This window comes from Notamacropus eugenii, chromosome 7, assembly GCF_028372415.1.
Source record: "Notamacropus eugenii isolate mMacEug1 chromosome 7, mMacEug1.pri_v2, whole genome shotgun sequence".
NCBI lineage: Eukaryota > Metazoa > Chordata > Mammalia > Diprotodontia > Macropodidae > Notamacropus > Notamacropus eugenii.
This window is the reverse complement of record NC_092878.1, coordinates 83,480,374-83,507,327: the sequence shown is the minus strand read 5'-3', so window position 1 is coordinate 83,507,327 and position 26,954 is coordinate 83,480,374.

Sequence of the window (26,954 nt, the reverse complement as noted above, 5' to 3'; positions counted from 1 at the left end):
GAATCCAGTGACCAGATATTCATCAGGATGACTGCAGATGATCCCGAATGAGGCAATTGGGGTTAAGTGACTTGTCCAAGGTCACACAGCTAGTGAATATGAAGTGTCTGAGATGAGATTTGAACTCAGGTCCTCCTAACTCCTGCACTGGTGCTTTATCCACTGCACCACCTAGCTGCCCCTGTTGGTTTTGATATTGATATGGTCAATTATGGTGATAGTTTTCCAAGCATTGAACCAACCCTGTATTCCTGATATAAACTCCACCTGGTCATAGTGTATAATCCTTGTGATATATTGCTGCAATTGCCTTGCTAGTGCTTATTTCAAAATTTTGGAACAATATCTGTCAGGGAAATTGATCTATAATGTTCTTTCTCTGTTTTAGCTTTTCTGAGTTTAGGTATCAGCACCATATTTGTGTCATAAAAGAAGTTTGGTAGGATTGTTTTGCCTATTTTTCCAAATAGTTTATATAATATTGGAATCAATTGTTCTTTAATAGTTTGATACAATTCACACATGAACCCATCTGACCCTGGAGATTTTTTTTTTCCTAGAGAGTTCATTGATTGCTTGTTCAATTTCTTTTCCTAAGATGGGGCTATTCAGGCATTCTTTTCCTGATCTGCTGATCTAGGTAATTTAAATTTTTTTGTAAATATTCATCTCTTCCACACAGATTGTCAGATTTATTACACATAACTGCTTTAACTTCTTCTTCATTGTTGGAATTTTCACCCTTTTCATTTTTCATACTGGATATTTGGTTTTCTTCTTTATTTTTTTAAATTAAATTAACCAATGGCTTATCTATCTGGTTGGTTATTTTTTTCCATAAAACCAGCCCCTAGATTTACTTATTAGCTCAATAGCTTTTTGAGATTTTTTTAAACTTTTATTCCTACTAATCTCAACTTTAATTTTCAGGATTTTCAATTTGGTGCTCAATTGAGGATTTTTAATTTGTTCTTTTTCAAGTTTTTACACATATGCCCAATTTATAGATCTGTTCTTTATTTCCATTTTGTTGATGTTAGAATTTAGAGAAATAAAATTTCTCCTAAGTACTGCTTTGGCTGCAACCCATCAGTTTTGGTATGTTGTCTCCTTATTATCATTCTCTTTAATGAAATTATTGTTTCTATGATTAGTTCTTTGCCTCATGCTTTAGGATTAGATTATTTAGTTTCCAATGAATTTTTAATCCATGTTTTCACTACCCTTTGTTGAATTTTTATTGTAGTATGATCCAAAAAGAATACATTTAATATTTCTTCCTTTTTACATTTTATTTTGAGGTTTGAATTCCTAATACATGATCAATTTTTGTTTGGTGCCATGTGCTTCTGAGAAAAATGTATATTCCTTTTGGTTCCCATTCAATTTTCTCTAAAGGTCTGTCACATCTAACTTTTCTAATATATTAGAAAAGTTTTCTAATATATTATTTGCCTCCTTGGTTTCTCTCTTGTTTATTTTTTGGCTAGGTTTGTCAAGTTCTGAGAGGGGACCGTTGAGGTCCCCCACTAGTATAGTTTTGTTGTCTATTTCCTCTTCTAATTCACTCAACTTTTCCTTTAAGCATCTGGATGCTTGGTGCATTTATGTTTAGCATCAGTATGCTTCATTGTCTATGGTGCCTTTTTGGAAGATGTAGTTTCCTTCCTTAACTCTTTTAATTAGATCTATTTTGCTTTTACTTTGTCTGAGATCAGGATTGATACTCCTGCTTTTTTTTTTTAACTTCAGCTAAAGCAAAAGAGATTCTGCTCCAACACTTTACCTTTATTCTCTGATTCTGTCTCCCTGATTCAAGTGTGTTTCTTTTAAACAACGTATTGTAGAACTGTAGTTTTTTATCTGCTCTGCTATTCACTTCTGTTTTATGAGAGACTTCATCCCATTTGCATTCACAGTGATGATTACTGTGTATTTCCTTCCATCCTACTCTTCCTCATGTTTGTCCTCTATCTCCTTTTACCCTTTCCCTCTTCACCAGTGTTTTGTTTCTGTCTACCAACTCCCCCAATTTACTTTCCTTTCTGTCAGTCCCCATCTCACCCTTACTTGATCTCTTCCCCTCCTACTTCCCTGTCTGATATGATAGATTTCTGTATTGTATATATTATTGCCTCTTTAAGTGAATACTGAGAGTAAACTTCAAGTGATGCTACTTGCATACTCTCCTCTCCACTGTAAAAGGTTTTTCATGCCTCTTTATATGAAATAATTTACCTTACGACAACTCTCCCTTCCTCCTGTATTCATTGCATTCCTCTTTCTTTTCCCTTAATTTTTTGACATTCCCTCAAATTTACCTCATATCTGAATCTTCTATGTATATTCCTTCTACCTATATTTTAGAGATAATTTTTAAGAATTACAAGTATCATCTTCCCATGGATGGATGTACATAGTTCAATTCTATTGAATCCCTTATGTTTTACTTTCCCTTTTTGGCTATTTGTGCTTCTCATGGGTTTTCATATTGGAGGTCAAATTTTTTTTTAGTCCTGGTCTTATGTAAGCTTGAAATCCCTCTATTTCATTGAATGATCATTTTTTTCTCTTGATGCATTGTGCTTAATTTTGCCAGGTAAGTGATTCTTGATTGTAATCCTAGCTCCTTTTCCTTATGGAATATCATGTTCCATGACTTCCTGTTCTTTAATGTTGCAGCTGTCAACATTATATAGGAGTCCTATATAATCCTGATTGTGACTCCTTGATATTTGAATTGTCTCTTTCTGGGCACTTGTAGTATTTTTTCCTTGATCTGACAGTTTTGAAATGTGGCTATATTGTTCCTTGGAGTTTTTATTTTAGGATCTCTTTCTAAAAGTGATAAGTGTGTTATTTTAGTGAGTATTTTGGCCCCCTAGCTCCAGGATATCACGGCAGTTTTCCTTGACAATTTCTTGCAAGATGCTGTCTAGGTCCTCCATTTGATTATGACTTTCAGGTAGTTCAATGATTCTAATACTGCCCATTTGAATATATTTTCCAGGTCAGTTGTTTCTCTTATGAGGTATTTTACATTTTCTTCTATTTTTTTCATTCTTTTGATTCTGTTTGATTAATTCTTTTTGTCATTAGCTTCCACTTGCCTAATTGTCACTTTTAAAGTATTGTTTTCTTCAACTAACTTTTGTACTCTCTTTTCTATTTGTTCAATTGTACTCTTTAATAGTTCTTTTCTTAAGCAAATGTTTGTATCTCCTTTTCTATTTGGCCAATTCTACTTTTTAAGCAGTTTTTCAAGCTGTTGATTCTTTTTTTCGTAATTATCTTGAATAACTCTCATTTCTTTTCACAATCTTTCTTAAATGATTTTTAAACTCCTTTTTGAGCTATTCCATAAGATCTTTCTGGGCTTAAGATAACGTCTCATTTTGGAGGGCATTTTACCCATAGATGTTTTGTGTCTTTTTCCCCCTTAATAACTTTCTATGGTCAGAATCCTTTTTTTTTCTGTTGTTATGGGCTCATCTATTTTGGGGGGGGGCGGGGGAGGAAGTTCTTTCTTTTAAAATTTGATCTCTGCTATCAATGTGGAATGAACTGTGTCTCAGGATTCTTGTGCCAGTGATTCCTGGCCCTGACTGTTTATGTGGTGCTGCACTGATGTTGTGCTGGGGCCCATGGGGACCTTCATGTCTGGTGCTGTGTTGAGGGGGTCAGCTGGACTGTGTCTGGCACTGCTATAGACCATAAGGGTCTGAAAGCTTACCTAGTGCTGAGCTAGGGTCCTGTTGGTGATGACTGCAATGTGCTAAAGCCCAGTAGTCTGTTTTTGCATTTCTCCAGAGCTATAGGGAAGCACGGAGAAGTCTGGCCACTGGAGGATGCCTGTTTGCCCTGGATTACCCTGAAGCATGTAGTAGTTCTCAGATCTAGAGTCTGTCAGTGCCCCTGGTTATGTTAAGGCACCTGGACTGTCCTGATGTTGGTGTCTACTTGTTCCACCACACTGGAGCTCAGGATCTCCCCCTAGTTTGTTCAGGTGGGGCTTGCTCCTGACTTGCTGGGGTGGTTCCTATCTTGGAAAATGCTCCCCTTTTACCTGAGTGAGACCTTTCTTACTGATCCTCCACGTCTCCCAGATTAAAAATCCCCTTCACTCCATTCTTCTGCTAGCTCCACTCTTTCAGCATTTGTTCCGTTTTACTGTTGTTTGGTGGTGAATATAGGTGAGCCACAGTGACTTACTACTTACTCTGTCATCTTGCCTCCCGGAAGTAGACTATCTCATATTCAATGTATTATGAAGAGAAAGGATGCAAACTGCTAAATAATAATTTGATAAATATATCTTGAGCACAGAAAAAGCCATTGAAAAATGAGGCTACCAGAAAATTGGGTATATGTCTTGTTGCTATCTTTGTTTGCTAAGCTGCATAATCATGAAAAGTCATTTAACCTCTCTTGGGCTCAATTTCCTTATCTATAAAATCAGTACTTGTATTATATGAACACTAAGAACACTTCAGCTCAAAACCCATAATTATTACCTTATCGGTTCATGAAAATCATCTCCTAAGTAGTAAAGAGGCCATGATCTGTATTGGAGGAAGGAAGACCCATTCTGATGAAATCACAGATCTTTTTAAGTTCTGATGAATCATAATCATTGTCCTGGGCAGTATGAGAGGAAAACATTAAAGAACAAGAGTTACTTCCTTCCTGCTTACAACAGCAACAACAAAAACAACATAATAAGACATAAATATTTTAGATAAAATTTTTATCACAGCTTAGAGTCTCAAAAACATCAAATAAATCTATTATCTTATTGATAATGAGGAAATTCCCTCCAGTGGTACACAGTTCAATCTATCCATGCAACTTGTCCTATGTGACTCATTCATTTTCACATAGATTCACTACAAGTGGTAAAACCAACATGTTGGGCGCTTTCCTTAATTTCTTCTGACATCATAATGATAGCAATGGGAACACAAAATGATAGAATAATAGACTTAGAGTTACAAGGGTCCTGATAAAACCCACCAAGTGAACCTGTCATTTTGCAGGTAAGGAAACTAAATTTTACAGGAAATAATGAGTATCTGAGGTCAAACAGCAAGTGAGTGACTTAGGATTTAACCAAGATTCTCTTTCTCCAGCTCTTACTTCAACTCTAATGCTCTTTGAATCCAGATCCTCCATTAGAGTCTTCTATTCAGCAATATTTCAAAGGCAAAATCACAATCTGAACACTTACAGGATTTATCAACCTTCACACAGCTCATTAAATGTAAAACAAACTATTATGTGCATAATGTAGATTCAAACTATTTCATGAAAATATGGCAAATTCATATGGTAGCTGAATTGTGGTAGAGTAGGTAGGCAGTTGGACTTAGAGCTAGGAAAAGATAGGTTCAAATATGGACCATCACAGATACTTAGAAGCTAAGTGACCCTAATCAAGTCCCTTAACCTTTCTAGGCCTCAGTTTCATCTAAAATGAAATCATTAAACCCAATGACCTCTAGCCAGCTGCATATTCATTGAATGCTGTTTGAGAAGACTGCTAATGAAGCTATTAAATATATTATAGTCAGTAAAACTAAAGTAATTGCTTTAAGAACAGAATAATTCTATATAAACTTGCTTTTTCTCAATAGATATACCTGTGCTCCTTAAGCGTTTAATATTGCCCATTCCAATGATCCAATTACTTGTTTCTTTCATTAAAAAAATTAATTCCCTTCTGAAGGGAAGATTGAAAGTTAAGAACACATTAATCTGAAGTGGAGATAAAATGTATTCAATTTTACCCTGGGGAAAAAATACTTGATTTAATGTGAAGCTGAATGTGTCATACTATATTTCTCTCATTATACATAGTCATTGTTTATTCAGTTCAGAGACTGACTGTTGAAATAATGGATTAGAAGCAGTGGTTGGTATTTCCAAATGCCTTTCCTCATTAAATGCTCCAGGTACAGTATATACATCACTGTCCAAGAAGCTTTTTAATATATCAGAGTCCTTCAGTGCTTTTACATATTCTTGTCAATGCTTGACAGTTTTATAAACTAAGTTGAGATTAGCATCTTTCTCTGGGTGCCTCCAAGGTGCAGCATCAATACGAATCCACCAGCTAATAATGTCAACTAGCTGATTAGCAAATGTGACAACTTCAGCATATGGGGATGTTTACATTTCCTCCCTCTCCTAAGCAGCCTTTTCCCAAATTACTGCCTTGAAAATTTAAACCATAGAGACAGGACCTGAATAACATATATCCCAATATTAGACATATACATAATGAGAATGTCTAAATGTCTTATTGATTTTTATTTTTGAGACCAATAGAGTTCAAAGTCATCTATGCAATTTGGTGTACTAGTTTACCTAAGGTTGCCTGGAGTCACCTGTCAAGAGGTTATTTTTGTACTAGAGAAGGAGTGTCTGGCTTTGCAATTATTAGATTTTTGTCTATTTGGTTTCATTCATGGATGATAAGGCAAAGCAGTGAACTAAAGAGAAAGAAGACAGCATTTGTGACAATGCTCATTTGTATCTATACTTGAGTTACAAACATTCATAAAACATAGGAATACCATAAACAACAAATTGATTGGTTGCCTTAAAGCACCAATTTTCCCTATAGCTGCCTGAGGGTGATTAACTATTAAGAACATGTTTCTGAAAAGGAGGAAAAAGTTGGAAACAAAATGGAGGATTAGTGATATGTAAAAGGAAAGAGAAAATAAGGAATATATTTGATGGTACAGCATTTGCAAAACCTCTCTTATGCATGAGGTCCCTAGAATACCTACTCCATTAAAGGGACTCTCTAGGCCAACATCCACTCAAAATTATAATACATAAGCTCCAAAACATATGTATACTTTCTCTTTAGTCAACCAGAGGGTGCAAGTACTTCAAATCAAGACATTTACTAAAATACCATTGTAAGATTTGTGATGTGACATTTCCCCCATAAATCTAATACATACTCTCGAACTATATATATGTATATATATATATATATATATATATATATATATATATATATATATATATATATCACCAGTAAAGTGAATTTGCATGTGCAACATGTATGAGGAATGTACACATGGGGAATACATGTGTAGAAGCAACTCCATACCTCCCATGTTGCAGGTCTCCTGGGAGCTGTTCCCTGATGGTCACAGCTTCTCTTCTCCTCATGTTATTTGTACTACTGGCTTTATGGAGTCCACTCTTCAAGACCAGCTAAACCATCTCAGTATCAGTCTGCTAGCGTAGTGTCTAGAAACCTCTCCCTCATAGATTGGGCTCTTTCATCATAACTGCGTCACTCAAGCAATACAAGCCAAACAAAATTCTCCCAGGTTAAGATTGTCTTTCCTTTTCTGCCCCTTTCCTGGGAGAAATTGAAGTCTTCATTTTCAGATAAGTTGCTTAATAGGATTCTAACACTGGAATACTTGAAAGATTTTCTCTGGCCTACTTGCCTGTGATTAATCTAAAGAGAAAAGGTTAGTAAGGATACTTCACTATGTAGACTATTTTAATTATGCATATCTTTCAAAGCCTGATTGTTTTTACTGTATTTTAGCCTAAAACACACACACACACACACACACACACACACACACACACACACTTTTTTAGCTTTTCCTGTATTTAAGAGGCAACTTGATGGAGCTGGGATAGACCAGACAGAATGCTGGATCTGGAGTCAGGAAGACTTGAGTTCAAATTTAGCCTCAAACACTTAATGTTGTTACCTTGAGAAAGTCACTTAATCCTATTTTCCTAAACTTCTTCATCTTTAAAATGAGGTAGAGAAGGAAAAGGCAAAGCACTCTAGCATCTTTGCCAAGAAAGCCTCATGGAGAATATTGACATGCTGTGGTCTACAGGATCATGAAAAGTCAAACACTTCTGAACAACAAGTCGAGATTTAGTAGGTTATGTTTACTCTTAAGAGGTAAAACAGTGAGAAGCTATAATTTCATTGGTGTAGTGAACTCCCAGTGAAAACTCCCTTCATCAATACAGATCATTACCTTCTCTGCTATAATCTTTAGAAAGTACCATGGAGCACTGAGATACAGTGACTTCTCCAGGGTCACTCAGCTTTTGCCAGAGGTGAGATTTAAATCTGCATTTTTGTTACTTTGATGTCTAGTTTTTTATCCACCTAGATATGCTGCCTCTCCTGATTTTACTAGCTAGTGATAATATTAAAAATTCATGACATTCACAGTTATATGGACCCAAACCCTAAACTAATTTAACCACACAGAAAATATTAGAGGAAAAATCCCTGCTCTCAAGGAATATCTCATATAGGGAAACAAAATAAATGTGCATTAATTTGGGAGGTTTTAATAGTTTTTTTTTTAAACAAAGCTCTTCATTTGTTTCTAGTGTTTTACTGAGCTTCTAGTTCATCCATTCAGCAAATACTTATTGACACATTATGCTAAACACTGTGGGAACATAAAAAGAATAAGGATAAAAAGAATAAATATCCCTTGCTTTCCAAGTTTATAATCTACATAAGAAACTAGTACATTGGTGTATACTAACACCTCTAATACAAAGTACATGACTCACCTCATGTAAATGGTAGAAATAGTCTCTATTTCTGAACTCTTCCAGAGCAGTTCAGAACTGGAAGCTCATATCTGATTGGGTGGCAGGGGAAGTTAAGAAAAGTCTCCATGTTAAAGATAGCATGTGGCCTGAACTTTGAAAGATGTGTATCATTTTGATAGTTGGAAAATGGCCCTTTTTTAAAAGGGTGCTATCTAGATGAAGGAAATGACATGAACAGAGTCTCACAGACAAGACAGCAAAAGCTATGTTTGGTGAAATAGTGTTTACTTCTTTATAAAGGGCTCAGAGTTTTCCAGGGAACTCATTTTCCATCAGGGGCTCTCGGTTCCACTGACCATCACGTTGATCACCTAAATTCTCATCACCATGCAAAATGACTCAGCTTTCACTACTCAACATCTTCTCAGTTCCCTTTGTTGCCTCTCCTCTCTGATTTGAAGACTAGAGGGTAAAGCTATTCATTCTTCACAAATCCTTCCTTTCCGGAAGTCTCAAAACTTTCCAGGGAACTGCATTTTCCATTAGTGGCTCTACTTTATTTCAGCTCTGCGGAACATCATGCCTCAGCCCAGGTATTCCCCATTTTGTTGTTGTTCAGTCATTTTAGTCATTTCCAACTCTTTGTGACCCCCTTTAGGGTTTTCTTGGCAAAGATAATGTAATGGTTTGCCATTTCCTCCTCCTGTTCATTTTACAGATGAGGGAACTGAGACAAATAGGGTTCATAACTTGCCTAAGACTACACAGTTAGTGTCTGATGACAGATTTGAACTCAGGAAGATGTCTTCCTGACTCCTGGAGCTCTACCCATTGTGCCACCTAGCAATCCCCTAGTAATCCCCCTTTATCAGGCCCCTTCTGTGTATTGTCTTCCCCCATTAGATTTTAAGCTCCTTGAGGTCCTTATATGTACCCCCAATACTTTGCACAATTTCTGGTTTGATAAATAGTTATTCAATTGATTCAGGTCCAAAAGACCATGGTTTTCAGTTCCTAGTTTTGCTACTTACTAACTGTGTGATCTTGAGTAAGACATTTAACTTTTCTCTGGGCTTGCTTCCTCTGTAAAATGAAGAAGTTGAACTCCACAATCTAGCTCCAAATTTATAATTTGATGTTTAGATTACAATGAGTGACCATTCTAAATTGATAAAGGAGAGGATTCAATTGGGGGCATAGTTTGGGAATCAGCTTCTGGACTTTGTATGAAAGAAAAACTCAATTTTGGGTGAAAATTATTTCCATTATTATTGTAAGCAAGGTGTGCTCATAAATGTCTAATAACCAGCTCTCTGAAAAAATATATATATGCACAACATACTTTTACATTTAATTGACATTATTAAATTTTGTTCCCTCACTTTGGCCTGCTCTAGACAATCAACAAACTATAAAGCAAGCCCTGATTGGTATCATTTGCAATTTCTGTGATGCAAATGCTCACACTGAAAAGTTAACAGTTGGTTCTCTTAAGCAGAGTGCAGCTTACTTTTGATTTAAACAAGCTTCTATTTTTGCTAAAATTGTTATCATTGAATATGAGGCAATTCCCCCCAAAGTCTGGGGAAAGGTACAATGAAGTAAGTGTGCATGTGAAAAGTCAGTCAAATGATGCAATAGAAACATAGCTGGTAGTGACTTTTGAGACCTTAATCGTACATATGAGGAAATTGAGGCCCAGGGGGGTATAAAATGACTTTTTCAAGGTCACAGAATTTTAACCTATGTCTTTTTATTCAAAATTCAATCCTTGTTTTGGCAGAGCTGGTACTTGAGCTTGGAAAAATAGGCTTATTTACTTAAATCAGTCACCTCAAATTCACAAAGGAGATGAGAGCTAGAGAAAACAGGCACTTAGTAAACAGGAAAGAAGAACCTAATGGGAGGCTTAAAGGGGGGCAGAAAGGTTTAAAACAGAAGATAAAAGATAACTTTTTCATAGTATCTGAGAGGGAACTATTATAATGTGGAAAATCTATTCTAGGAAATAGTAAAATCAGTCATATGGACCACAAGATATGGGCTAAGAACAAAAGGGAGAAAGACCTGAGTTTAATTATCAGGAGAAGTGCCTTTAAGTGGTTGGTGAATTTGGAAATATAATAAGGATAGGACTGAATTTATACAGACCAAAGCTGTCAAGACCTCCATGAAAGGTGAAGGGAAATGACTGAGAAACTGGTCAGAAATTTGAAACTCAGAGAAGGAACCACTGGGGAACAGAAAAGAAAGTGACTGCCTTTCTCATACAGGACTCCCATACTTAGAGCTAAGACTAAGAGCCAAGACCTATAAAGGACCAAGATTCCTTACAGCATGATAAGACTGATTCAAATATCCATTAAAAAAATTACAAGAATGTCTGTAAAAAGGAAAAAGCCAAAGAACTCTCCTGAAATACTGTTATCTAAAACAAGTTCATCAGTAGCTAAGTGGCACAGTGGATAGAATGCCAGGCTTACAGTCAGGAAGACCTGAGTTCAAACCTGGCCTCAGACTCAATAGCTGTGTAATCCTAGGCAAGTCATTTAATCCTGTTTGCCTTAGTTTCCTTGTCTGGAAAATGAGCTAGAGAAGGAAATGGCACATCATTCTAGTATCTTTGCCAAGAAAACTCCAAATGAATCACAAAGAGATAGGCACCAAGTTCATGGACCCTAGGTAAAGAATTGGAGGTCTAAAGCTAGAAGAGCCTTAGAGGTCATTTAGTCCAACTCTTCATTTTATAGCTGATGAAACTTGAGCCCAAAAAAATCTAGATGATTTGCCCCATGTTACACTGGTATTGCAGCAGAAGCAAGATTTGAAACTAAGGTCCTCCTATCTCTCCCTTATATTGCCTCCAAAATATACCTATGGTCCCTGAAGACCAGGCACCTGAGTGGAGAAAATGGACCAGAACAGGAAGAGATTGGTAACAGGTAGACAACCATCAGGCTACTGCAATAGTCCAGGTGTGAGAGCCTGCACCAAAGTAATAATAGCTACAATATTTATTTCACAGGGTTATTGTGAGTCTCTAATGAAACAACATATAAACCTGAATTCAACATTTATTAAGTACCTAGTATATTCAGGCACTTTTCTAGGTATTGGAGGTCAAGAAAAAAAATGAACCAGTCCCTATAGGAAGCTCATATTCTATCAGGAGAGACAATAACAATTATTATTTTTAGGAAACAAATCAATCAGTATGGTAACATAGACCCTCAACCCTAAAGGAGGAGAGTAAATCAATCAACAAGTATTTTTATGTACCTGCTATATTCCAGATATTGTACTAAGCACTTGAGATAAAAAGAAAAGCAAAAGGCAGTTCCTAGTCTTGGGAACTCACAGTCTAATGAAGAGGCAATGTGCAAATAACTACGTGCAAATAATACAATAAGCTGATAAAATTGTCAATAGTATCAAAGAGAAGGCACGAAGATTAAAAAAGACTGGGAAAGCTTTCTTTAGCTGAGACTTGAAGGAAGCCAGTAGGAGGGGGTGGTTAATAGTGGCAAATGCTTCAGATCATTAGTTAGTATGAGAGCTGGGATAAAAGCTCAGCCCCTCTCTTTCCAAATCAAGTGCCCTTAGAACTGGGAATTACAGCAACGTTAAATTGCCATAAAGTAGGAGAGGAACTTCTGTTTCAGGGATCAGTAACTAGACTTCATAAATCACAAACTTGTAAATCCTTGCTCTGCAGTTTTCAGTTGTCACCAGGACTTGACAAGTTTTAATTTTTGTATTTGCAGTTTAAACATCAATGAAGGCTGAGTCAAGATGACAGAGAAAAACCAAGAAGTTGCCTGAGCTCTTCCCATTTTCCTTCATAAACAACATTAAATTAAACATCTAAATAGATTCTGGAGTGACAGAACCAATAAAAAGATGCAGTGAAAAAATTTTTTAGCTTAAGACTGCTTAGAAGGACTTCAGAAAAGGTCTTTCTCATTTGGGTAAAGCAGCTCTTATCCACAGATCAGCAAACAAAGCCCCTAGGTTGTGGAACAGCAGACTAACTATCAGGCCACCAGCTCCAATGCAGAGGGCAAACTACCAGCCCTGGATCCCTAGCACAGCAGATCTGATTAGGCCAAGCCACCCCAGCACAGTGGGCAAGCTGCAAGCACCTGAAGCCCCAGTTCAGAAAGTCAGTAACCAGGACCCTAGCCCTCAGCACAAGAATCTTGAGACACCACTGTGCCCCAAGAGCAGAGGTCAACTTTTTAAAATGAGCAAAACAAAAAGAGGCCTGATCATAAAAATGGTGACAGGAAAAATCAATACACAAACTCATAAGAGACAAATGTCAAAATGTCTACATGTGAAGCCACAGAGGGGAATGTGAATTGATCTTAAGTCCAAAAAGTCTTCTTGGAAGAGTTGAAAAAGGATTCTGACAATAAATTAAAAGAGGTAGAAGAAAAATTGAGAAAAGAAATGAGAGTTATGCAGGAGAATTATTTAAAAAGAGTTAAGAGTTTGGAAAAGGAAACACTAAAATTGACTAAAGAAAGTATTTCCTTAAAAATTAGAATCGGCCAAATTTAAAGGGAAGTACAAAAGCTAACTGAAGAAAATGATATCTTAAAAATTAGAAGTGGGCAAATGGAAATTAATGACCCTATGAGACATCAAGAATCAGTCAAAATAAATCAAAAGAATGAATAAATAGAAGAAAATGTAAAATATCTCATTGGAAAAGCAACTGACCCAAAAGATCAAGGAGAGAAAATTTAAGAATTATTAGACTATCTGAAAGCCATGATCAAAAACAGAGCCTGGACAGCATCTTTCAAGAAATTATCAAGGAAACCTGTCCTGATCTTCTAGAACCACATGGCAAAGTAGTCATTGAAAGAACACACTTATCACCTCCTGACAGGGATCTTAATATAAAAACTCCAAGTAATCTTGTAGCCAGATTTCAAAATTATCAGGTCAAGGAGAAAATACTACAAGCAGCCAGGAAGAAATGATTCAAATGTCAAGAAGCCACAGTCAGGATTACACAGGCCTTAGCAGCATGTGCATTAAAGGATCTGAGGACTTGGAATATGATATTCCAGAAGGCAAAGGAGTTTGGATTACAACCAACAATTAGCTATCCAACAAAATTGAACATAACCTTTTAGGAGACTTTCAAACTTTCCTGATGAAAAGACTAGAGCTGAACAGAAAATTTGATCTTCAAATAAAGACTCGAAAGAAGCATAAAAAAGTAAATGGGAAAGAAAAAAATTATTCAATAAGATTAAGAAATTTACTTTTTATCAACATAAATAATATTTTCACTATCTCTACGATATTTTTATTATATAAATTATTAAATTAAATTTAAATTACATAAAATGTATAATATTGTTTCAATATCTCATTATAAACAATATTAAAAAGATAGGATGGAGAAGATTTTTTAAAGAATCTATGTACTCATTAATCCAAATTGTTTTTCCACTTAAAAATGTAACCAATATTTAAGTCATAACCAAAAAAAGTACATTAAAAGTTAAAATGTTCAGAATTGGTTTCTAAAGGGATTGCTGCTCAGTTTGTATAGTCCAAGTAGATGCTCAGTTTATATAGTCCGAGTAGAAAATAAAATCTTTTCAAATCAACAGATAATGTGCAGGTTTAGAACATATTTTTTTTGTTAATTTGCTTATTTGGATTTTCTGAAGATGTTTGTGAATGGTGGAATTAACTCCCACTTAAACAAAGGGGATAAATGAAAGAATAACAAAAACAGATGTTGGAGAATATAAAAGAAGCTACCCCAGATATCAAAGACATCCAACAAGTTCCTGTTGCCATAGTTACATAAATGTTTCATTCAAAGCAAAACTTCATAAAAATCAATTGTTTGGAAAAACAATGAAAGTGTATTTCAAAATATGTAAATAATGAAATAGGCACTTCTTAAAACTTTGTTTTAGAAAGTAAAACAGACTCAATGTGTCTATTGTTACAGTCAAACCATGAAGACAAAGAACACTGAACGAAACCATATATATGTTTAATAATTATGTTAACCATTATTATAAAGAATGAGGGTAATAAATGATGATTTGTGTCTAATATAACCTCCTCTGTGAGACAATGATTTTTGAACTAAGGATCAATGCTATTGTTGGATGATATTGTTTGATCCAATTGTACTTCCCTGAAACATTAACTTCCTTTTTCCCTCTTGTATTACTAAGGCAATAGTCACAGCACCAAGGGCAACTATGAATATGCCAGTGTAGTTTGAATCACAGAGTATAACAGATTCTCCATATAGACAGCAGAAGTAAAACATTTATTCAGATACAAGAAAGACAAATCCATCATAATAACTAAGAAGTCAATACACATTAGCACTTCAGGGCATAAGGCCATGCCCAAGCCTTCCTCCAACCCCTTCCAAGGCCTTCCCACAAGCAAATACTCAGAAGACTAGCTATGCCACCTCCCTACATCCTCTCTCCTCCACGCTAACCACTCTCACCAACTTCCTCCCAGTTCTGCTCCACCCTTCCTGTTCCACCCATTCAGCAAGCACCTTCCACCACATGTGACTTAGGCTTCCATGTGATTGATCAGGCTACATGGGCATATTAATGAATGGGAAAGATCTTCTCATTTAAATTACCATTACTTTTGGTTCCAAGATTGTTCATATTCATTACATAGGTCAGTGGGGCAACTGGTATTAACAGAACGACAACAGGAATAACAAAAAATAAGCATATAAAACAATATCTTGGACAGCTGGTGCCACTAGAACTTTACAATAACATAACAAGGATCGCACAAAATAAGCACATAAAACAGTATCTTAGGGTGGGGCTTGAGCACAAACACCCCATCATTCCCCGCTCAAATGAAATCACCCTAAAATCCTGGGGAAAGGGATTCTATAGTTGCTTCCTGCTGAAATTGGATATAGAGCTATCCCTGCTCCAAAAGTTCTCATTCTTTAGCTGGCATCTGCACCTTGGTTGACGCCAGGTCCAGATGTGACACATCATAGTTGAGAGCCAGGGATGACATCTGACTTAAGCAATCACGCATCTCCCAGTGAAGGGAACTCAGCCTACAGAAAACAAATCAAGCAAACATGTTTAACATAAAAAAAGGAAAAAAAAAAACAAAGAGACAATAACCAGAAGCAGGGTAGATATAGGGTCATTTGTGCTTCTAGAGCCCATGAACCCACCACTATCATAGCTTCATGCATGGTACAGTGTATAAGTTAATACAATTTGGTTATCATCTTCTCCTGAATAAACAATGGTTACAGTATTGTCCTGACCAGATGCTATAATTTCCACAGCCTGTGGAACATCATCTGGCTTCCACTTTACCCATACTTTAGCTTCCAATCTTATTTATTCAGTAGATGTCTATCCTTCAGTTCTTCCACTAGTTATTTCAGAATGAGGGTCAGTTTGCACAGCCCTCTCTCACTCAGAACAAAGTCAAGTGCAAATCATCTCATCATTTCTCTGATGGCATGATCTTCTTTGGCAAAGAAAGATGAACACAATCATGTGAGTAGACTCAATTCCTCCTCCCCCAGCTTCACAATCCAATACTCCACACTTAGCATCATATATGTCTGTTATTTTCTAATTTGAAGATTGACTATAATCATTCTGGCTAAAAGTGTACTTCCTCCCAATAGTCTATTATTCAAATTATGAAAAGTTATCTTTCCAATGTTGATAAGAATTATTAGAACTTAACTCTCTTAAATATTCTTTCAATAATCCATTCATTCTTTCAATTAACCTTGACACTTGTGGATAATATAAAATATGATATATCCATTCTATATTGTTTAATCCACAATATATTTTCATTCCATTACGTTTGAAATGTGACTAATTGTCACTTTGAATTTACACTGGGGCTCCATAATATATACTTATAACATCTACAATTTTACAGGTGTTTTTCTGGGTTGCATTCTTATAGGGACAAGCCACTAGTACTCTTGAATAAGTGTCAGCACAACTACATATAAATTTGCATCCTTTATCTTGGGGTAGGGGTCAAATATAATGTAATTACCAAATTTGAGATGGCATTTTTCCTATTGATATCTGTCCAGTTACTACCTGAGGAACAGTTCCTTCCTTTTCCAATTGACATATATAACTCCTCTACTACTTGTTTTTACAATGAATGAGAGATACTAATACTTTGGTCTTGTGCCCACTGGTGTATGACCTGGACCTCTAAATGGCCGATCATTTGATGGACCGATTTAGCTAGCACTGGATCATAAGTTGATGTCAGAATAGGGACAATATGTTGAGTAGCAATCTTTACTAATCAATCAGCATGTGCATTGTACTCACATTCTGGCATGGTGAGTGCCACCTGAGCTCTATGTGAAAAATTGACAAATTAGTAACCAAAGACATGTCCCATATATCTTCCCATAGTTCTTTGTGCAAGATTTTTTGCCAAGAATTTCCCAATTTTGATTTTTCCATGTGGTCATCCATGTAGCTAATTCATTAGCTACTGTCCATGAATTTGTGAATATATGATCCTATCCTCCTTGTTCTGTTTTGATAGCTTGATATACTGCCATAAGTTCAGCATATTGACTACTTGCACCTATTGCAGTACTTTCCAAAATCTGTTTAGTACATGGACTAGTGCATGTCTGTCCCAATGTCTTTTGTGGCCCAAATATTTTTCTGTACCCTCAGTAAACCCTGCATGTTTTTTTTTTGTTCTTCAGTTAATCCATCTTATCCCTCATTCAATTTTACCAAGGACTGTACCAACTGGTGCTTTGGTTCAAGGGGAGTATCATTTCCCTCAGTATCTATGTTTGCTATGGAGTCATGTAAAGCAGTAACTCCACCTTTGCTTATTTTAGATCCATTTTGAATATGCCATTTCCATTTAATTATGCTAGCCTCTTACACATATCCAATTCTGTGAGATGGGCTACTCATTACCCAGGTCATAATTGGGATTCCAGGCCTTAATATTGCATCATGGCCCAGAGTTTGTTGTTCAGTCTCTACCAAAGCCCAATATGGAGCTTACAACTACTTTTCAAAAGGTGTATGTTGAGTTCCAGATGAAGGGATTTTCTTAGACCAAAATCCTAAGCATACATTTCAGATTTGTTGCTTTTACCATAGACTCCAGTTTGCATATTCTTCTTGTACAGTCACTTATAATCACACCGGGACACATTGCATAGGCCATAAATCCAGGACCAATTGTATAGCAGACTTTGCTTCTTCAGAATCTTTACTCTGTTCAAGTCCTCAATAAAATTCATATTTTTCCTAGTAATTTTATATATGGATTTCAAAATTTGCCCTTGGTGGAATATTTGATATAGCCAATATCCAAGCAAACTTTTGGGCCTCTTTTTTATTGGTGGGGATAGAAAAATCCTGAATCTTTTGTCAGCCTTGCAAGATAATCTCTCACAGCTTCTGTTTCCATTGTATATCCAAAATTTTACAGTTTGAGCTGGCCCTTGAATATTTGCACGGTTAATTTCTCACCCTTTGCTTTTGATATGCTCAATTAAAATCATCAAACGCTTCTCCACTTCTTTTACAATTCTCCCTGTATCATTGTACCATCTATGTAGTGGGCAAGCTGTACACGAGGTAGTTCTAATTCATCCAAATGTTCAGCCACAATTGTATGACAAATAGTAGGGCTACGCAGATATCTTAGGGGCAAGCAGGTTAAAGCATATTGTATGACCGGCCAAGTGAAAGCAAATTGGTCTCATTGTTTAGAATCTATTGGGATAATAAAGAAAACATTGGTTAAATCAGCAACTGCATACCTAATCCCATCATATTTCTGGATGCTTTCTGTTAAGGTAATGGTATCTTGAATAGCAACATACAAGGGAGGAGTCACCTTATTCAATTGTTTATAATCCACTGTCATCCTCTATGTCCCATCTGACTTCCATACTAGCCAGACAGGATTATTGAATCAAGTGGTTGAAGGGACAACACTTCTGCCTCAACATATTCCTTTATAGTATTGGTAATTTCATATTGCCCACCTGGCACACAATGCTACTTTAAAGTAATTACTTCAGAAAGTTCAGGTAAAGTGATTGGTCCATTTTTATTTTATCCACTAAAACTGTATTAATTTCTTTCTTCCTTACTGCAAATTGCTATCTTCCTTCATGCAAATTTAAAGTCATTCTTCTCAATATATCTATTCCAATGGTGTATTCAGGAATGGGTGCAATTACCAAGGTATAATTTTTTTCTTAGGTAATTGTACAATTTTTATTGTTAGTTTGACTTGTCTGCCTGATATTTCAGCCCCTCCCATAGTGATAGTGATAGGAGTTCCATGTTTAAATTTATCAGGTTTTCCATATATAAGGGAGACCTCTGCCCCAATATTTATTAATGCACTATTTACAGTATTTGATCCATTTTTCCAAGATATGGTCAAATTGATATGGGGTCTGTAATACTGTCTGTTATTTCTTTCATCTGGGCTTGGGCTCAGCTAATTCCCTATTTTCCCTGAAAGTGTGACAAACTTGGATACAAGGGTTTAGGAGTATTCATAGGGGCAGTTTTTACTTCTCTAATTTGTCTAGTATCAAGTCCCTTTTTTTGGTACATTTTGTATAGTTCATTAGTTGGAGTACCATCTATGTTTCCAAAATGTACCCCTGTTTTCAACAGAGAAGTAAGCAATTCTTCTCTTGTGAATCTATTCTGACTTTGAATCCTCTGGCTATTTACTCTTCTCTCTTGAGGAAATTTATCTTTTCGCTAATTCCCTAAGTCACTTAACTGGGTAATCTTGTGCAGCACCTCTGAAAGAGGGTGACCTATTTTCCCCATTATTAGAGTCAAGACTGGGTGCTTGTAAGCAAAAGGAGCAGTCTTCACTATTGTATTCCCTTGGGAAACTGCTAAGGGGCTATCCGTACGTAGCATGAATCTTTGTTTCTGATCATTATGTCAGTCTTCATTACCTCCTCCTTTAACTTTCTTCTACAGTCCCTAAGTGAATACCAGGGTCTGTCTCCACTAGGCAACATAAAGTCAGTAGCATACTGACTGACATCTTTCTGCAGCCAAAGCTAACAGATTACTTGTATCATTACCTCCTTGCATAATGTAATCTCTGAAAGCTATACTAAAGGATTCTAATACCTAAGAATTTCAAATCTATCCACACCATCTATAGATATTCCTCTGGCCCTTTCATCACTGATTCCCACCATCCAAGATATTAATGATTTTCCCATCCTTGAGTGAACTTATTCAAAATATCTATGACCTCCTGTGGAGTAAAATCCTCAATTATTTCCCTAAACACAATGTTGCCCCCTTGGTTCTCCTGTTTCGTCCTAAGTATAGGGCATGTGTCTGCCTGAGAAGCTTCTCCCTCTAACGTTGATTCATTTTCCTACTTTCTTACATTTTCCTTCCACACACTCTCCTGGTAGTTGTCACCATGTCAATAAGGGCTGACTCTGTACAAAGTTTGCATGCACACTTCTTTTGTTAGATTTTCTATTCTTCTAAGCTAAATGAACAGCTTTTTTTTTTCTACTACCCGAGACTCTCCATCTCACTGTTTTAAAGGCTGAATACTGAGAATTCCCCTGCAAACTAGCTAACACTTTTTTCATCTGAATTTTTTTCTTCAGCAGCTTATCTCTACTTTTACACACAATACAGTAACCTGTTAATAAAATCTAGCCTCTCCTACACATTCCTGCCAGTTCTTTCTCTGATTTTATTGATATTCCTTACAAACACATTTCCGGATCTCTAGGTTTCCCCTCTTGTAACATCAGTTCCTAGTTTTCACAGGGTCCATTCACATGAGCTATTTCCTTGCTAGAGAGAAATACCATAAATCCTCCCATCCTGGGATAACTGTTTCTTCCTCTAAAGCTTTTATTCCTCCAAATAGAGATTTTTACTTTGAGATCTTGTTTATGATACTAGATATATCACCAAGGCAATATTCATAGCTCTGAGGATGACTGTGAATATACCATTGTAGTTCTGAATTGCAAAGTATAACAGATTATCCATATAGAAGGCAGAAGAAAAGCATTTATTCAGACACTAGAAAGCCAAATCCCAACACCATAAAGCTAAATCCATGGTAGTAACCAAGAAGTCAATACACATTAGCACTGCACAGGGGACAAAGTCATTTCCCAAACCTTCCTCCCCCTACTCCCCTTCTTGGGCCTTCCCATAGTCCAACACTTACAAGATTGGCTATGCCACCTGCCTGTGTCCTCTGTCCTCTGCCCTAATTGCTCTCACCAACTTCCTCCCAGTTCTGTTCCACCCTTCCTGTTCCACCTGTTCAGCAAACTCCTCCTACCACATATGGCTTGGGCTTCCATGTGATTTAAGCAGGTTGCATGGGTTTACTAATGAATGGGAAAGATCTTCCCATTTAAATTACTATTATACCTCTCTGGTATTGTGTTTCCCTCTATGGTATAGTAGTTAATGGATAAGGAATGGACTATCTCATCCCAATCTGAAATTTATAGACTCTAGGACTCACATATGCCTAGGTACACCATTATACATCTGTGTGGAAGGAAGAAAATAGACAAGCCTCTTCCCATTGAAAACAGATCAGGCAGTTGGGGATAAACTAAAAGGTAAGAATAAAATAGTAAAACAATATTAATAAAAGTTCACATTTATAGAGCACATTAAGATTTGCAAAATACTATATATATATATGTATATATATATGATCTCATTTGATCCACATGATAACCCTAAAGCTATTATTATTCTCATTTTATAAATGAGGAAAATTATACTCAAAGAGAATAATTTGCCCTGGATCACATATAGCTCTCAAGTGTCTGAGGAAGGATTTTGATTCTTATTAGTTCAGTGACCTATCCACTGTCTCAAGTTGCCTCTCAGTAACAGCAAAACTCATGTACATGGAAGAGAAAGTCAAGATAATGAGGCTAATCTATGTCATACTCTCTGGAGACATTCTCTTTCTACCCATAAATAAGTATCCCATGCAAATTACCTTGGGTTCAAAGTGGTCTATGAGTTCAAATACATTTTAAAAAAATTTATAAGCCCCAACCAATGCACTTCTTTTTACTAATCATCTAGAGAACAAATTAGTTTGAAGTAAGGGTATTTAATGACATAGTAAAGCAAGAAAAGTAGCAACAGCATATTTCCCAATAAACCTGGTAGCATTCTCTCCTAACACATAAACTCAATAGAAAGAGTAGAAACATATCAAAAAATATATAAACAGGCATATGTTTTGAGCAGCATACATTGAGAGACCCTGTGGTGCCAGGGTAGACTCATGAAAGGATACACACATAGAGACAATATAGTTAGATCAATTGTAAGGGTAGCTTATTTTTTCATTTTGCAGGGCCATAGATGTATTCTGTTGATGACATCATGCCTGGTCTAACTACTGGTCTAGCATGGGAATGCATTCTTTGCCTTTCACATTCTCTACCTATTGGAAAGATATGACATATATTCGGCATTTCTCCCTCCTTGTCTGATGTAGCTCCTGCTTTACTGATGTTGAGCACAACACTGTAGAGTTTCTCCTTGTTTCAAGATTCTGGATTCTATATTCACCTGAGATTCTCAGTAGAAGTTTTACTTATCTCCATAACAGGGGACCTCTGCTGTTTCTCAGATTTTATAAGTCAGAGACTTAAGCTCTAATTGTCTGGAAACATACTTCTCTTTCAATAAACCTCCAGAGAATGTATGGGTATGAAACTGAGGCTCCCTGTTACTCCTTATTGCCATTTATAGGTTCCCAAAATTATTTTACCTAAAGCACAGTTCTGATCATATTACTCTTCTCAATAATTTACATAATTTGATTGTATAATCAAATATAAACTCCTCTGATGTTAAAATCTTTACAAATTCTTCCTACCTTGCTAGTCTCCTAACAAATTACTCCCTTACTTCCCTTTTCAGGTTACTTTAAACTACTCTGTATATATTTTATATGTTCATACTTATTTAGGTGCTTCCCACACTAGAATGCATGTTTCTTGAAGGTAAGGACTACATTTGCCCTTCTTTGTATCCCCAGCACTTTACACAAAGCTTAGCACACAATAAGAACTTAATCTGTGTTGACTAACTGCTTAACTGCTGGCACTTCACAATATATCTAGATTGGCCTCCACCCAGAACTCTCCATTTCCCATCTCTTGGCCTGTACACTAACTGTTCTCCATCCTTAAAATGTACTTTGGCCTCACCTCCAACTTTTGACAACTAGTTCCCTTTAAAGCTCAGTTCAAACATTTCTTCTCCATGTAGCTTTCAGTTGCATTCCCACCCAAAACTACCTTGTATTCATTTTATGCATATTATCTATATACATACATGCACACATATACATATATATGTGTTTATACATATATATAAATAAACTAATAAATTCATGTTGATTGATTGGTATAAAAAAAAGACAAAGGAAACAGAAAAAGAACAAAACTCTTATATCAAGAGTTCTTAACCTGGGCTCCACCTACCATGTAACTTTCACGGGGGTATATAAACTTGGATAGGGAAAAAATTACATTTTTATTTCAATGTAATGGGTTGGTTTTTTTAATTGTTTTCATTTCATTTTATGCTTTTATAAACATTTATTTTGAGAAGGGATCCATAGGTTTCACCAGACTGTCAGAGGGGTCCATGAAAAAATAAAAAGGTTAAGAATCGATGTAACAGAAAGGTGATCCTCTAACGTTTTGGTCTCTTGACCCTTTACAATCTTAAAAATCGCTGAAGACCTCCCAAAGAGATTTGCTTATATGAATTTTATCAAGGAGTGGGCTAGAGCCAACTCTAACTGATGAGAGCTAATTGTTAATTTTCAATGTATTTAAACCTAAGAAATCTGTAAATGCTACAAAATCTGGGATTGATTTATTATTTTGTTTGTTTCGAGACTAAAGAAAGCAATGAATAAAATGTTAATAATGAAGGCTAAACTTAAAAGCATCTTGTGGGTACCATTATTAAACATTTACCAGCATAATATCCATTGGTACTTATCACATTTGAAATTCAAACATCCTCATATTATCATAAAAATAGTTTTGACCTCTCAGACCTCCAAAAGCAATCTTGAGGCCCCAGTGAGTCCTCAGACCACCGAGCATGGATACTTAAAATTACTGAGGATGGATACTTGGGCTTGATTCCTTGTTTCAGATTCCCAGTCTTTTTATGCATATGTAACCCCTCCAATCTTTATGATTTTCCCTCTAGTTCAAGGGTTCTAGCTTGAAGGCAGAGCAAATGCATGCATTTCCCCACAATAAGTCCTATTCTTCCATTATTGTTTTAATACAAAGACTTTTCATGTTATGGACATGACCTTGAATATTTAAAGTGTGTACCAAAATAGTGCAAGCTCTATTAGATTCTACTCAACCGGAAAAGTATTAAGTTCTGTTATGCACGTTATTGGTGTCTGTCATCAATGGATGAACCTAGTTAAATTCAGAAAGGCTCATCACCAAAAAACCAGTCACTGGTTGAGGAAGCATAGTTTGCATTACTCTACTTTTAATGGAGCCTAAATGAAGTGAAGTACCTCCATCAATGAAATCAAAGATCTTTGAAGTACTTTATTCATTCAAGAAGCATTCCCCTCTCCACAGAGTCAAGATGGTGGAGTAAATGCAGCAACCCAACTGAACTCTCTCAACATTCCCCTCCAAACAGCTTCAGGCAGCAAGTCAAATCAAATTCTAGAGCAGCACAGAAACAAAAGACTGAAGTGAAACATTTTTCCAGCCCCAGACAACTTAGGAGGTGAACAGGAAAGGTCTGTGACAGAAAGGTGTGGACCAGTCACATACAGAAGTACAAGCAGTCAGCATTAGAGGTGGCTGTGATAGCAACGGCATCAACTTCAGGGGCTCTCAGCCAAAAGACAGGAAGAGGATTTGACAACTAGTCAGAAAGAGATTACAAGAAACCCTAAGGTGACACTGGGTTCAGGACAAAGTGCTGTTTTGCAATTCCATACCCCATATGCAGTTCTGGGTCATAATTTTAGGGTGGAGAGAAACACTTGTGGTCAGTCACAAGGGAGCAGGGCAAACATACATTTGACATTCCAACAACATGACCAGCTAATCAGAGTTGCATTCTCTGCAGTAGAGAACTGCATGGCAGTTCAGTTCAAGAGGGGACCTCAGTGTCTGATATCTTATCCTGCCAGGCAATCTTCCATCAGGCAATTTAAATGGAAGCAAATCAGTTTCCTAACTCAGTGCTGGTAGACTACCCAGCTTTAACAAACACACAACAATGTGGTCAGTGCCAGAGCTCTGTAGACCTTCAGTTTGGTAGGCAGCCTAATAACTTTTTTATCCTGCACTTTGTGCTGGAACATCCTAAACACTGCTCTAACTCTAGTAATTAGTGCATCAACTTCATCATCTATGTGAACATCCCTGAAAGAAATGCTGTCAAGGTAAGTGAATCATCCTGGAAAAGCCTAAAGAAAGATATGAGCTGCAGAGGGAAAATTGCAAAAAGAAGTGAGAGTGATGCAAGAAAATTTATGAAAAAAATTAACATCTTGGTAAATAAGGCACAAAAAAGAAAATAACACCTTTGAAAATTGAATTCACCAAACAGTACAAAAAAAAGCGTGAAAATAACACCTTGAAAAATCAAAATTGGCCAAATATCAGGCATGAAAATTCAATGAAGAAAATTCCTTAAAAATTAAAATTGGGCAACTGGACACTAATGACTCCATGAGACATCAAGAAACAATAAAAGCAAAATCAAAAGAGTGAAAAAAATTACAGGAAAAATGTGAAATATTTTATTGGAAATGAAACTAGATCTAGGAGAGATAATTTAATTTTACTGGATTAGCCACAGAAAATCATGATTAAAAAATAGCCTTTCATTATTCAAGAAATTATCAAGGAAAATTGCCCAATAGCTTAGCTCTAGAAATAGAAACTTAAAGACTCCACCAATCACTTCCTGGAAGAGATTCTAAAATGAAAACCCTTGGAAATATTATAGCCAAATTCCAGAGCTCCCATAGTGGGGAGAAAACATTGCAGACAACTAGAAAGAAACAATTCAATATTGTGGAGTCATAGTCAGGATTGCATGTAATTTAGCAGCTACCATGTCAAAAGAATCAAGGGTTTGGGATTGTATATTGCAAAAGACAAAGGAAAAAGGATTATAAACACGAATAACTTCCAAGAAAAACTGAGTGTCATTCTTTGGGGGAGGGGAAATGAATATTTAATGAAATAGAGGTCTTTCAAGCATTCCTGATGAAAAGACCAGAGATGAATAGAAAATCTGACATTCAAACAGAAAACTCAAGAGAAGCACAAAAAGGTAAACATGAAAGAGAAATTACATAGAACATAATAACATTAAACTTTTTACTACATGGAGTGATAATACATGTAATTTCTAAGAACTTCATCATCATAAGGGCAGCCAGATGGAATATACACAGACAGAGGGCACAAGTGTGTAGATTATATTGGGATGATCTCAAAAAATAGAATTGATAAAGATATAATGGGAGAAGGGGGAAGGGAAAAAGAAAGAATAGGGGAAATTATTTCACATAAAAGAGGAACACAAGGAAGAGTTTTTACAGTGGAGGGAGAAATGAGGAAGATGGCAGGCAACACTGAATCTAAATTGGTTCAAAGGTGGAAGAATACATATGCACACTCAGAAATTTGTCTTACCCAATAGGGTAAGGAAGGGGAAGGAAATAAGCAAAAGTGGAGAGATGATAAAAAGCAGAGCAAATTAAAGGAGGCAATGGTCAAAAACAAAACAGATTTTTGAGGATAAAGGAGGTAAAAAAGAGAGAGAGAAGGATAAACACATCCATAAAACAGGAGCAAATAGGAGAATGGATTAGAAAGCAGAATCCAACAATATATCATTTACAAGAATCACACTTGAAACAGAAAGACATGCATAGAATTAAAATAAGAGTTGGAGCAGAATTGATAAATGCTTCAACTGACATTAAAAAATGATAGGATAACAATAAGAATCTCAGACACAACAAAAGCAAGAATAAACCTATTTCTATTTGAAAGAGATAAGTGAAACTACATTTTCCTAAAAGATAGCATAGACTATGAAGTAATATCAAAAAAAAATGTTTACAAGTTTTTCTGATAAAGACCTCATTTCCAAATATATAGGGAACTGGGTCAAATTTATAAATATAGCAACCATTTCCCAACTGGTCAAGAATATAGACAGTTTTCAGAAGAAGAAATCAAAGCTAATCATAGTCATATAAAACTACCCTAAATCACCATGGATTAG